Raw genomic sequence first — 13,814 nt, 5'->3', positions numbered from 1 at the left:
AGAAAATACACAATTAACATAGTATAGACTATTTGAATGAAGTAATGTCTAAGAGAAGCCTTTAGCCCTTACTGGGTTGTGTTCCTTGATCAACGCAATACACATTGGGGACAGTGCGGACTAATGGCTAATCAGGTGACATCTTGAAACATCTAGCAGCCCCGTAGTGTTTAGGCCTTGGTCCTGTGACATGCTAAATATGTGCCCTTCCTGCCCCCTGTGCTATTGTTTGCTTGTCAACTTCAGGTCTTAATGCAAATGCCCCTCTGCCCTTTGTTACCCCCACAGTACCTTCCCTTGCCTTTTGTTCCCTGCCCTTTTACACATTCTCTGACCACCATTTCATTTCCTCTGGCACTATACACGTGTATCTTTTATGATTATATTACTTATGATCAAAAACTTGTGCGTTGACAACCTGGCTAGCAGCCAAACATCAAGCAAGTGTAGACAGTAAGAAGCCCAGCTCAGCATCTGCCTTTTATTAGATGACTAAAAACCAGTCTGAGATTTAATTTACTTTTTTTATTTACTCTTGTCTGGTGACTTTTGCTTGATTACTCTTTCTTTTTCCTCACCCTTAACATCCTCCATCAACGTCCTCTATGCCATGCTGCCCTGCTCTGCTTCTGCTGAGCCTGGTTACATTGCCTGCCCTCCTGGCTCCAGTTTTGGTGTCAGTTTTTTCTGACATCACTTCCATGACCACAGGCCTGAAAATCTCCTCTTCCTTTTACAAATTACGTTGTGTTGACAAACATGATCCCTCAAATATATTTTCTGTCGCAAATTAGCTGGAGTTATCAGGATTTCTAAAGAAACTTCAGACACTCAGCTGCCGTGGCATTTTGCAACACTTATGGATATGTATGCATCCGGAGTACATCAGAGGGGAAACATTTCACCAAAATAAGAGAAATAGTTGTAATTTGTATCATTTGTGCTGTAATGTGTTATGCACTTCCTATTTTGGATTGTAACTATATTTGAAGAATACTTGTCCGCACATTGGAGTTTCCATCAATGGACCAGAAAAAGTGTTTGTGTTGAAGAGTCGTTCATTTTCAGTGACTTCTTGGAGCCTGTTAACATCGAGATGGCTGTGGAGGAAGTTCAGTATGGCTGGCACCGTATAACCTGTATCCTTGGAAACGTGTCTGTGTTTTGTCAACATGGCTTTCTGGGAGATCAGGTTCACGTGACTTTCATGTAAATTTTCATGCTGTTGCTGACCTGTTTCGCAGTTCCTCTGTGGGAAGAAAACACAGATGCTGTGGTATTGGAAATCATGCAGTTTAATGCAATTACCTGTTATTGCAAGTTAAGAACCATGCAATTACAGATTAATGAATTCTCTTTATTGTCAAGATGAATCATAAATCCAACATGCAATAAAATAAAGAAGGATTTATTTTGGAAGGATTTTTAACGATGGCACTGGCAGGATTAAAAGGCTTTGAAATAACTGTGATTGGAGTGAAGCAGTCTGTCTGTTATTCAGGCTGGGCTCTATTTCATACTCCATGAACTTTACAGGATGATGGAGGAGATGTGGGTAATGGTTTAGTAGCTAACAGTAAACTGATCAGTAAACCTCATCAGTCAGGCTGATGAAGGGCTCTGCTTCTGTGTCTTAGTACCCTAGCACTGCCGGGGGAGAGATTGATGGCCGGTGTTTGCGTTTTACCTCTTTTTTCTGTTTATTTTTTCTTTTCAAATCAAATCAAATTATATATATATTACATATTACAATGACATAAGTAAAAGATTTATTTTATTCAACATGGGTTTTGCAGAAAACTGCAAATGTTTTTCTCGGTAAAGATTTATTGCCGTCATAGTTCATAACTGATTCATTCTCTTTCCATCTAGATTCAGTGAAAACACTACCCATTGTCACATTGCATCATGTTTTTATGTGTCCTATAGTGCAGCAAGTTAGGTGAAAACAATGACAGCTCCACATTTGGACAGTGTCTGCAGCCGAGGTGAACAGGTATGAAAACCGCTGTCAGTACAGCTCTGCTCCCCAGATGCTGCTTGCTGTCAACAAGCAAGGCAGCGGCTCGTCGCGCCTCAGAGGCATTTCACACACAAGCAGAAGTGCTGTTTTCGTCCCCTGAGATTACACTGAGAAGATAATCACAAAGAAACCTGAGGTTTTCTTTTATTCTCTACACTGTAATAAAAACTGTAAAAGCACTGACAGCAAAGTTTCCAAACGGATGCTGTAAAATTACAGTAAGTAACTGGATTACAGAACTACATACAATAATACAGAGTAGATTTAACATTTAAAATGAATTCAAATACAGTATTTTATAGTTGATAAATGCCCATTATACTGTAAAACAACATACATATTATGTAAAAAAACATTAAAATAAGATAACTTTCAGATTAATATTTTCACGGTAGGAAACAGCCCAGTCCATCTACAGCATTTTCATGTAATTTTTTTTCCATTAGGTTCATAAAACTAAAGATAAATGTCTGCAAATTTACAGTATTAATCTGTCATTTTAGAGAATTAGTGTATAAAAACACCCATTGGACAGTGGAAAACAAGCTAACTACATTACAAATACATCAAAAATAGCTACATTCAGGGCCAGACCTCAGATTTGATAAAATAATACATATAAACCATAATAAAAGCAAAGAATATATATTTACACATGAGGTGAGAATCATACAATATGTGTGTGGAGGTGTGTGTGTGTCACTGCTTGTGTGAAAACAAATTATAAATATAAATGTAAATGAATGGTTTCAGGTCCCTACATTAACACATTTACCAAGTGCCACATGCAGGCAGAATTTTCGCTTGACGAGTAGGTCTCAAAAGGCTATCTGCCACAGTGGTGTTTGACACACACACACACACATTTCTGCACGTTAACACACACCAACACACTACCATATGTGTTTTAGCGCCTATAGAAACAGTATTGTGAAAGTAAACTCCTAATTTCGCTCTGCCGTACCGTATTATCTCAATTAATTGTACTGTAATGAATATGTGACAAAAAGGCAATTTGATATTTTTGCTGGTTGACTTTTCCATCCAGCAGTGAGTCAAAAAGTTAATTATGGACACACTTGAGTTCACTGACATCAGCCTCTGTTGAATGCCCTCGGCTGTCCTGTCAAAGATTTCGCCTTCATAGTCACACTCTCTGTTGACCCTATCACTTAGTCAGTTACATCCCAACACTATTTCCGCTCTTCCCAGTGTGAATACCGTCTGCGGTGACTGATGACGGGAATTTTAACAGGTTGAGCTGTAGGTAGGAGTAAGAGCAATGAGTCAGCCAGCTTTATAGCCACCAATGACGACACTGGCTCTGCTTTTAGTCTTTGTAAAATACATCTTTCTTTTTGGGTCCCAGAATACTTCTGATTGTGTATCATTTCAGATGACTCATATCAGTTTTAAATATAAAACATCCTCAGTACAGGTGGGTGGAGTTATGCAAGACTTGATGTAAAACATGAATGAAAGTGAATCCACTTCTGTACTATATTGTTCAAAAGCACCGATAGTATGACTTGCTTTGTTACAAAGGACATATTATGGACATATTATCCTTATATATCAGAGAATCTACGAATCTAGGTTTCTTAAATTGAACATTTTCTTAATCTTAATTGATAGCTTTAATGATCATGCTCTAAAGTTTCAGGTAGATTTCTGCTCTGAGGGTATTATTAACATGTTTTTAGAACATGCATTCTGTTTTTGTTAAAGAAAACTTGCAGGTTTAAACTCCCTGTTTTTGTCCACCATGGCAGATCATTAAACTTCTGTTGAGGTATACACCTTATTCACTGTTATAATTTAATATTCATACTCAATTTTCTTTCCTTAGACAATATAAATTGTGTTTCCCTAATGCTAATTTCCATGCCACTTTATCGGCATCCATTTCTGCATGTTAATATTTGTAACCCGGGGCTCGCTGATAAGCCCATAAATGTCACAGAATGTGCTGGCAAAGCCAACAGGGCAGATGCACACTCGGGGATAAACTGTCTTTCAGACATTTGTATAAGCTGAGGGTTTCTCTCCAGGCTGAATTTAATGAATTGTCAAGTAAAGATCCACTGTCTTGCTCAATGACACTACAGAAACAGGTTACTGTTGATGGAGGCTCTTAAAGGGAATGGCCTTTGGACTCCAGGATGTTCTCAGGCTGTTAGGTCGGCCATGAATTCATGCATTCCAAGTGGAGTGAGTAAGAAAATGTGATCTGGACCAATGGTCATGAAATTGTAATGGCCTGCTTCGAAAACCACTTCTTATGCGTGGATGGTGAAAAATTACACCCGTTGCTATGGAGCTCAACTGTTTTTCAGGGATAATGGCATAAAGGGTTCCCCACTAGGTTATCAGAGGAGTGAAGAGCAGCCATTGAGACAGAAAAACTAAATGTTATCTAACCAATCTCATGTTAACAAAAGACACAAAGGTGTGAAAGCTAATATAGTGGTGTTTAATACCTACATGAGCTGACCTCAGTTGTTGTGTGGATGTTGCTTTTGCATTGCATAGAGACCATTTAATGCCACTAGGACCATTGCAGGGAAGATGATTTTCTAGTGAAATTAAAGGCTGCTGTTGACTGCCTGTTTAGTTCCAGCGTGTATAACAAAGGCTGCTGTTGACTGCCTGTTTAGTTCCAGCGTGTATAACCCTCAGACAACTAGGGATCTTTTTTTTCTTTTATTGTTTTCAAGGAACACAAATAAAAAAACAAACATACCATGGTCTGACTCGTAGTTTTGCTGATGTTTTTTTTGTTTTTGTTTAAGGGTTTTAAAGCTCTACCATAACTACCATAGAATACCATCATGTTTTGGCCCAGGGGTTTAGATTATTTCTGTGCAAGCAGTCTCCCAAGTTACTCCTTTTGAGAAAGTGAAAAAACTATTGTTCTTTAAAAAAAAAAAAAAAAAAGATTTTGTAAAAGGTGAAGATAAGTGACTAATGGCCACGACATTGATTTATTATCATTGTGGCTTATTGAAAAGCTGACAAGGGAAACAGCCCGAACCTCTCCTCAGCCAGCGCTGTTAGCCAGTAACAATTAGTCAGGATGTCAGAAACTGCTTTCAGACAAATGACAAGCAGAAGACAAGCTAAAACCCCCAAAATGTTTGTGGTGTGGAGCAGCTTTGGTAGATTGTTATGTGGTAGGTCAGAATATATGGCTTTATGAAGGCTGCAGAACTGAAATAACCTGTTGTCAAGTTATACACACAGAAAAAGTACATGCACAGTTCTGCCAAGAATACATAATCAATATGCAAATGAAAACCAATACTCTGAATCACTGGGCCCAGATTTCAGAACTTTCTTCTCTTCACATGGAAATGACAAACATGAAAAGGAACATATGTTGCATTAAATTGTCTTAAGAGGTCAAGGTGTACCTCTTGTTGTATTTGGTCTTAAAAATGCAATAGGCTATTAAGTTTCTTCAAACAGACTGTACTGACTGTAATTCATCTCCTTGAGAACAGAGAACAGCAGAGACTTGTTTCAATTTGTCTTTACTGACGACCGAGCAACACGACCGTCCTGGAAAATACAACCAGGTACCTCAACTCACTGAAGAGCACTGGGCTGTTTGTTTGCGAAAAAGTCGAGACAGCCTCTTTGACAGTTTTGCAATTACAAACCACAAACCAGAGTTTGTCTGTACGCAGCTGGAGACTGAAACAAAAATTGGACGACATAAAATCTTGAGTCACGATTGTGCATCTAGTTTTTAGACCAGACACAAAAACAGCAATTTTAAGAAATTTGTAAGAAACAGGTTGGGAAATATTATTATTTGCTTTCTTCCCTGGAATTACATGAGAACAAAGATATCAATCTCATTTCTGTGCATTAAGCATGGAGTCTAGTCTTGCCTACAGCTGGTAGTTCTGCTGGTGCAGAATTAAGAGTGTTTACTTATTTCCCAGGCAGACCAGTCGCCCGTGGTGAAAACAGGTCAGGCGTTTATTGGAAACTGCTGTTGCAGCCTACTTGATAAACTTGTTTGTTCATTTTACTCAGGATGTAATGTTTAATGGTGCTTAGATGCCCTGTTATGATTTCATAGAATACATTTTTCACTGACTTCCTTCCTGCAAAATAACAATAAATGACACTTCTGTCCTCAACAAAGGTGTAGCTTTGATACAAATCATCAGAACGATCTGAACATTTAAACACATTGTACACATACATTGTAAATGCGTGTAGTAACATGATTCGTACGTTGTTCATTTACATATGCTGCATGCTGACATGAAATTTTTTAATAGGGCCTACTTACTTTTGAGAGCCACTGTGTTTCATTTGATTCAGGAAATTAAAAAAACATATGTAGTAAAGAATAGGGATGCAACAATTATAGATTTTAATGGTACGATTATAGAAGGATCCATTCCTTTGTTCACTATAAGTGACAGAAACACTCGGTGTAGCTGAGCCTTTACAGTTATTAAACTGTGACCAAGGTTATTAGTGAAATCATTTAATCGCTTGTAAAGTTCTGCATGTTCCATGCATGCCAAAGGATAAATCAACAAGATCTGTGAAATCCTTGTTTTTTCCATTGTCTGCTTTCATTTGATACAAACTAACAGTGACTTAAGCATGAGATTTATTCTTTTTAGATTACTGCCCACAGTCCATCTCAAATTGTTTGAATGGTAGTTCAGCTTCATGATATCAGACTGATAATGGCCTGACCTGACACACATCGGCTTGTCAGGTGAAACATTTGCTCATTTAATTCCTTTAAGTGTGTCATGGTGGAGCTGTCTCTTTCTCTTGTCTAGTGTAAAAACTTCTAAAATGTGTTTCATGATGCATCATGTTGGATATATAAATCTGTGACAGAGATCAAACTTGTAAATGGTGAAATGCTTTCCATTCAGCCTGCAGCAATTAATTATGAATACAATGAATGCCTGATACAGGAAATTAAACATATCAATGAGCCAACAGACAATGTCTGCGATGTGAAGAATTTCTTTTATTATCTCTCCAGTGGCATTTCACTCATGAGAGACAAAATGAATTGTATCCACATGGCACAAGCATCTTCGTATCAACCAGTACTGTGGAGTTTGCATGCTCTCCCTGACCAATTTCATACCAAAAGACACATACGTTGGTTACAGTGTTAGGTCTGAGGATTAGAGGGGATTAAAAAATATAATGTGACACATTAAGCCTGAAATTGAGAAATTAGGAAGATCTTTACTTTTAGTAATAAATGGAAATTACTTTCTGTTAATGTAACAGAAACAGGATGAAGGAGGGAGGAAGGGGAAGTCTCAAATCTCAACTAAGCTTATTGTTATTATTTGAAAAAAATCTCCAGGCAGTTTTTTCCCCTTATCTGCAGTAGAGTGGGTTGCGTGGTGACGTGCCATGTATTTCTGAGTAGCAAGCAATCACAAGAGCAAATAGGGTTTCTGATCCATCTGGCAGCCACACAGCAATAGCTTAGTGAGAACTACAGGGGATGAGTAAAGCACTTCTTGCCCTTGTGTAAACAATGCCCACTGATTCAGTCAACATACATCAGATCAGAGAAATGACTGCAGTTGCTAAACCTTGACCTCATTTGTTTTACTACTCTTTGTGTGTGGCAGGATAGAAGCAAAAATACACCTTGGTCTTGCTGATATTTTATTTATTGATATTGACACTTCATAGAATTCAGGATAAAAGAGAGTTAGAATTGTTAAACTGTGGGTATTAGTTAAGTAGCTGTGGCTACATACAGAATATCCCTGACAATCCTGTAAGAAACAATAAAGGCAACATTATTTTATAGTCGGTATTATTTATAATGCATAGATCAACTTCTCTAACAGCAGACAGTATTTCTTTGATTGCAAGTGCAGTAAATATTGGCACAGTTAAACCAGTCTGATTTTGCATAAACTGACCCAATTGATATTTGAAATTATTTGAAAAAAAATTTGCATTTACTTTGACTTGGGCACGAGCATTTATGTAGTTTTAACTATAAAACATTTATTGGTCTACAGGAAGCAAACTATACGGAGGAGAGCACAAAAATAAAAAAATAATACTGTACGGCAGCATATGTGGTATTGTGAGCTCCATCAGCTGTTTATTTAAATGCAGCTATTTTGGAAATAACACTCCACTTTACCTGCTGATTGCTTGTTGCCAACAGATTAGTCACCTTCCTCCCTCCCTGTGCCCCACTCCTTGTCACCTCATAGAAAAACAATAAATCTGTAATATTCGTAATTACTTTAGTTTGACCGGTAATATAAGAAGCAACGACAACAGATCCATTCCACCAGCAAAACAGGAGGCGGTGGCCATAATGACTCTGATTCATCACATTGATGCAGATCTGTTGGTGTGTTGAGTCAAGGGGTATCTCTGTGCCCATTACTCACACACAAGCAGAACAACAACAAGAGATTGGGATTCATCTATTAACACAGGAAGGCCCGGACATCTTGTAGGGAAACATTGCAAACAGCCAACTCCCTGCCGCTGCTACAACCAGTTCATCATTATTATATCATTGCCAAATTAATTAGGATCTATCAGTTTAATTGTCAGAAACAAAAGACATCATGGCAGAGACAATAAATAGCCTCCTCCGGGAATACATCACTGCTGCAAAATCTGAAAGACAAAAACAAAATGGGTGGTTTCTGATCTTATTTGAGTTCTGCCCACAAAAAAACAGAATAAAGTTTAAAACTATTTATCGTCTTGCTGTCATACAATGGGTCAAAATAAAAATGAAGCCGTCAGGGCTGCTATACTAATGTCTCAAAATGCTACTCAAAGCCTCAAAACAATAATTCGTTGGTTTTAAAATGTTTAATATATAACACAACTAAAGTATCCACCATTTTGAAAAGAGACAGAGAGTTTACTGACCTATTTTCATATCAACTGTATCAGTCAGTGAGGGGAAACAAAGCTGCAGTTTACCCACAGTACTTCACCTGCCTCTGTATCTACCACTACACCTCCAGACACTGTACAGCCTGTGTTATATTCACATATTAATTTCACAGTAGGTCTGTGATGTTTGCTTTGCACTAACAGCCATTAAATTGACAACCTTTGCCTCAAGAGATTGATATAATTTCATTAAAGGAATAATTTGTGTTTTCATTTATTCATAACAGAATTAAAACTGCATTAGGGAAGATTTGTAAGTTACATTCACCCACCCAAACAGCCTAAATAACAAGCTGGTGCTGTAAAGAGAAAGCTGGAACATGTCCCTCAGTTGAGATGCTGTTGATCAGATCTACTTAAATTCTGGCCTAGCATATGGAGAGCACTGGAGAATCTCCTATATATGCAATATAGAGATTCAGATTTGATTAACTGAAGACAGTGTTAAATTAGTACAGAGTACAAACAACATACTCAACCGGAATGAAATACATAACTTAATGCAACATGTCCCCAGCTAATCAGATAAAGCTGCAGTTTTTCTCCACCATCTCCACCCTTTCTTGCCACTACAGGGAAGAAATTAATCCACATTTACTCTTTTTCTACTCATTTTAGGAAAAAATGGTGTCCAAACTCATTCATTCACTCAGTTCCCACCCATCCTGGAAAAAGGTTTTGCATTATATTGTGCACTCATTAGTCATGCACACCATGATCTGATTATTATCAGCTAGCTTTTTGTCACCGGAAAACAGTCATTTCAGTGTTCTTAGGCCTTTTCATTTGATGGATGCTGGGCAATAATAAAAAATAGGAATACTGTATTCATCCAGCCTTGCCATGCACAAGTTAATTTTCTGTGGAAGGCTTCTTAGTTCGAGAAGTTGATCAGTATGTCTTCTTTTGCCAACATCAGCATATCTGTTTCTCTTCCATGTGCAAGCTATGCCACCATTCAGACAAAGATTTCAGGTTCAGAATGATTTCATGTTTCCTGCTCTTCTCCACCCTTAAACCCAGAAGCAGCTGAGCTTGACAGGGCCTTTGAAACAAACAGTTTAATCATCTCATAAGGTCTTATAGCTCAGGTAGCTAATGGGGCGTGTGGCTCCAGTTTCTACCCCTTAAGTGAAGGCTATTTGTATGACATGGGATTTCTCAGTCTTAGGCCTCTTGAGGGAACTCTCTCGCTTTTCTTTTCTCTTATTTACACTTCCAGGTTTCCAGGTGTCACACGCAAACATACTGTGCACAAACATACACAGACACACTTGGCTGAAACCCCCATGACAGACCAACACTATCAGACATTACAGTAGGTGGACCTGGTGAACACATCAAGCTTGCACAAAAAACATAACACTGAGCAACAAAAAAGGATGGAGACCTACATGACATAAATGTTAATTCCTGAAGCCCTGTTTTCTGAACTCCTGCCATTTCATTTGGCAATACCAACATGCAGCATGTTAAGTAGTGGCAAAGGCATCGAAAACTGTGTTATTGCAGTTGAACAGCTGAATGTTGAATCCACAGCTGAATATCTATCCCATTGATGAGCAAACAGTGGCAGGTGGTGTGGCAGAAGCTGTGGTAATGCTCCTTGTTAAGAATGAGTTGTACCAAGGAGTACTTGGAAATGTTAAATATCAGGTAGGGCATCAGCTGCAGTAAACGCAAAGATCATGGGTTTGTTGCTGAAGAGTTCTTAATTGTTATTCGGTAAGAATAATTAATTGGCAAGAGTTTGTCATCAGTAGCTGTAAAATGGTTTCTTGTTCTGTTTTTTTAGATGTATCGCACTGCACTTCCATGGTGAAAAAGAATGGTGAGTGTGCAGTGATGAGAAATGTGTCCATTGGGCTGGATTTTCAACATAAAACTTCTGAGCATACTGCAAGTGAAAAATAAAATTTATATTTATATGCAGCGTGCATTACAGCCAAGATTCATTGCAAAAATTAACTGGGCTAATAAACAATATTTCATGGTGGACGCAGGGTTGAGACTTGACAAACTAGATGTGACTTGGCAGTGATACTGTTTGTGTTACCAACAGTGCTTTACTGTTACATCTTTGCAAGGCCGCTGCTAGCCAATTTGGTGCCCTAAGCGTAAGCAGTGTTTTCCTTTCTTTAGTAAAGTTCATAGATGTATTTCATATTAAAATCCATTCATTTGGAGTGTCTGCTGTCTATTGGTGTAGATTTTGTAATCAGTGTGTTTCATGAACTGGACAAATTTGACTTGACCAACATTTTTGGGAATTAAAACAACTGTGGTTGGTCAACCAGTATGGTTTTTCATTTTTTAAAACTCACGAGATAAAATGAAATGAAATGAATACAACATACAAGTTACAAGCCTTCACGGCAATTTATTTTAATATAGTTTCAGTATAGTTTCTTAACCATTAAGATTAATGTAGAAACCTTTTTCTCTTAATGTTACACATATCAAGTGAAAAAAGCCTCCAAATGTCACAGTATTTTATACTTTCGAGGGAGAGAAATTGCAGATGGAATAAAAACTGGAATAAAAACGCCCCCTAATGTTCTGACCTTTTAGTGATAGTCAGCCTCATAGTCTTACCCACAGTCTTCATCTAGAATGGAAACCAAAAGTGTGACCTTCTGGTTGACGCATTATCAATGAACCAACCTCCTTGGGACTGTCAAAAGGTTTGCTCATCCATGAATTCCCCTTTAGTTTGGATCAGCTCTTCCTCCCTGCAGTTTATTTGTTGTGAATAATACGGAGAGCATCTAATACTGTTTTCTAACGAGAGCTGGTACTGGAAATGTAATAAATGGTGACATTTAATGGATGGAAAACATCACGGATGACTGAGACAAGTTCAATTAATAAGATACCGACACAGCTCACTAAAAGAAAGCTGCCACAGTATTTTCTTATTGGATCCTGGCAGCTCCAGTGGCAATTTTTTCTTATTCACTTTCACCACGTGCTGTACAGTTAATGTTCTCTGTCTTTATAACTTCTTTGAGATAAGGGTTAGATAAACTGTAATTTTGAGAGTTTTTTTTTTCATCATGTCTACTGTACATTTGTAAGACAAATGCCTTGAAAACATTCCCAGATAACTTGAAGTTTGACCACCTGTTTGTGCTGCGGCTGAACAAACACTTAGTGTTAAAGAATTTTAATGAATGATAACAGAAGCAGATGGGACATGTGTAAATGAACACTCCTCAGCTTTTGTAACACATACTGGTGCCGCTTTCCTCACCGTCCGGATTTACCTCCCAGCAGTGACGAACATATGCAGTTCCTAAATAAAGTCAGTGACCCAAAGGGGTCTCAGTGTTGACAGAACTATAGAAAATTAAATAGTTCCTGTCTTTATAATTGAAGTTGGCAGGAATAATGAATAAAAGTAGATTTATCTGAACCAAGCACAATATTTCATGGCCTGGCCAGAGGTGTAGGGCAAACAAAATCTTGACAATGCATCCATTATTTTATTTATTATTTATTATTTAGTCAGTCTACAAGAAATGTGTTTTACTGGTTTAATGTTTACACTCTAAAGCATGCACACAATCAATGCCTAGAAAAAAATCTGTTAATTGCACAAAGAATGATTTGTCTGACAACACCAGTTGGTACAGGATAGGATAGGAAGATCAACATAAACTTTTATACCTACATTATAACACATGAAATGGCAACAAAAATATAAAATTCTGCATGCTGTATTGAGTCTGAGTTTATGCCAAGCTTAGGGATGAGGCATTGTTAACGTTATCAATGAAGAGGTTTTCAGTGCAGACCGTCCTTGTTATTTTGGAGCCCTGCCTGTCTTTTCTCACCAGGTGATGTGTTTTTGTGGAGCTACATGTCGTTCGTCAGCTGAGTGTTGCTGTAAAGCTGCCTGAGGGCTTTGGGGATGCTGGTAGTAGGTACTCAATCTGTCAGTGATTCACAGATAGATGTATTGACTGCCATTAAAAACAGATGAGCAGCAATGTGAACTTGTGGTTTAAAATTAGATAGATATTAGGAAAGACATCATCAACTTACTGAAGCAGCAGAGCAGTATATTTATAAGTTGTATTGCTTCATAGAAAAAAAATGCTTACACTCTTAGCACTCCCTTTGTGGAGCAGAAGTGCTGAGAGGCTGACAGACCATTAGGACAGGGGGTGTTAACACGGGTGTCATTTCATTTTGCAATAATATTCAGAATGTAACTTTTATAATACCCCTTTAACAAGGCACACTGTCAAAGATCACACGTTATTTGACAGGAACAGAAGTATATTGTAAAAAAAAAGAAATTATAGTTTAGGACAGGACAAAATGGTGCTGAACATTCAGGGGTTGATTTGTTAAAACTTTACAAGCGTAAAGGCCTAAATGTGCAGTTTGTCCACAATTTTCATCTTTACTCCAGGACACTTATTGCAGTTTCAGTTCCACTAAAATATAGTCAGATTATAATCACTCCCATGCTAGCTCCCTGCTCCTGTTAGTCCTCTCTTTTTGTAATCACATCCTCCATGCGCTGTGTTTTCCTCAAAGCCTCTGAGACTATTGACTTTTTTTGCCCTTTGGTGGTGTAGGCTGAGTTTTTGCTGATAAAAGCAAAACGGTAATACTTTCTTATAAAAATAACTCAGTGTTTGAACAAGTGCCATATGGGCATCTTTCTCACTTTGTGGCCTTTGATCTGATCTTTTCTTTTAGCAGCAGCAGATAAACCATGTAGAGTAACAACACTTTTCTGTCTTCAAATTCTCTCAACCGTTTACTTCTTTTTCTTTATTAAACCTGTCGTATATTCAGTGGTGATGCAGTTGAAGATGTTTGAAGAGAAACT

At 37.9% G+C, this 13,814-nt stretch overlaps 1 protein-coding gene across 5 annotated transcripts in view; it reads left to right on the top strand.

The window, feature by feature from the left end:
• The window catches only part of LOC104930919 (cAMP-specific 3',5'-cyclic phosphodiesterase 4D), an 84,692-nt gene that overhangs the window by 19,482 nt on the left and 51,396 nt on the right, over nt 1–13,814 (top strand). The gene's annotated exons all lie outside the window — the stretch shown is intronic.

Source organism: Larimichthys crocea, chromosome XVII, assembly GCF_000972845.2.
Source record: "Larimichthys crocea isolate SSNF chromosome XVII, L_crocea_2.0, whole genome shotgun sequence".
Lineage (NCBI taxonomy): Eukaryota > Metazoa > Chordata > Actinopteri > Sciaenidae > Larimichthys > Larimichthys crocea.
The sequence above is the reverse complement of the archived record's forward strand: the minus strand, read 5'-3'. Positions and strand labels throughout refer to the sequence as shown.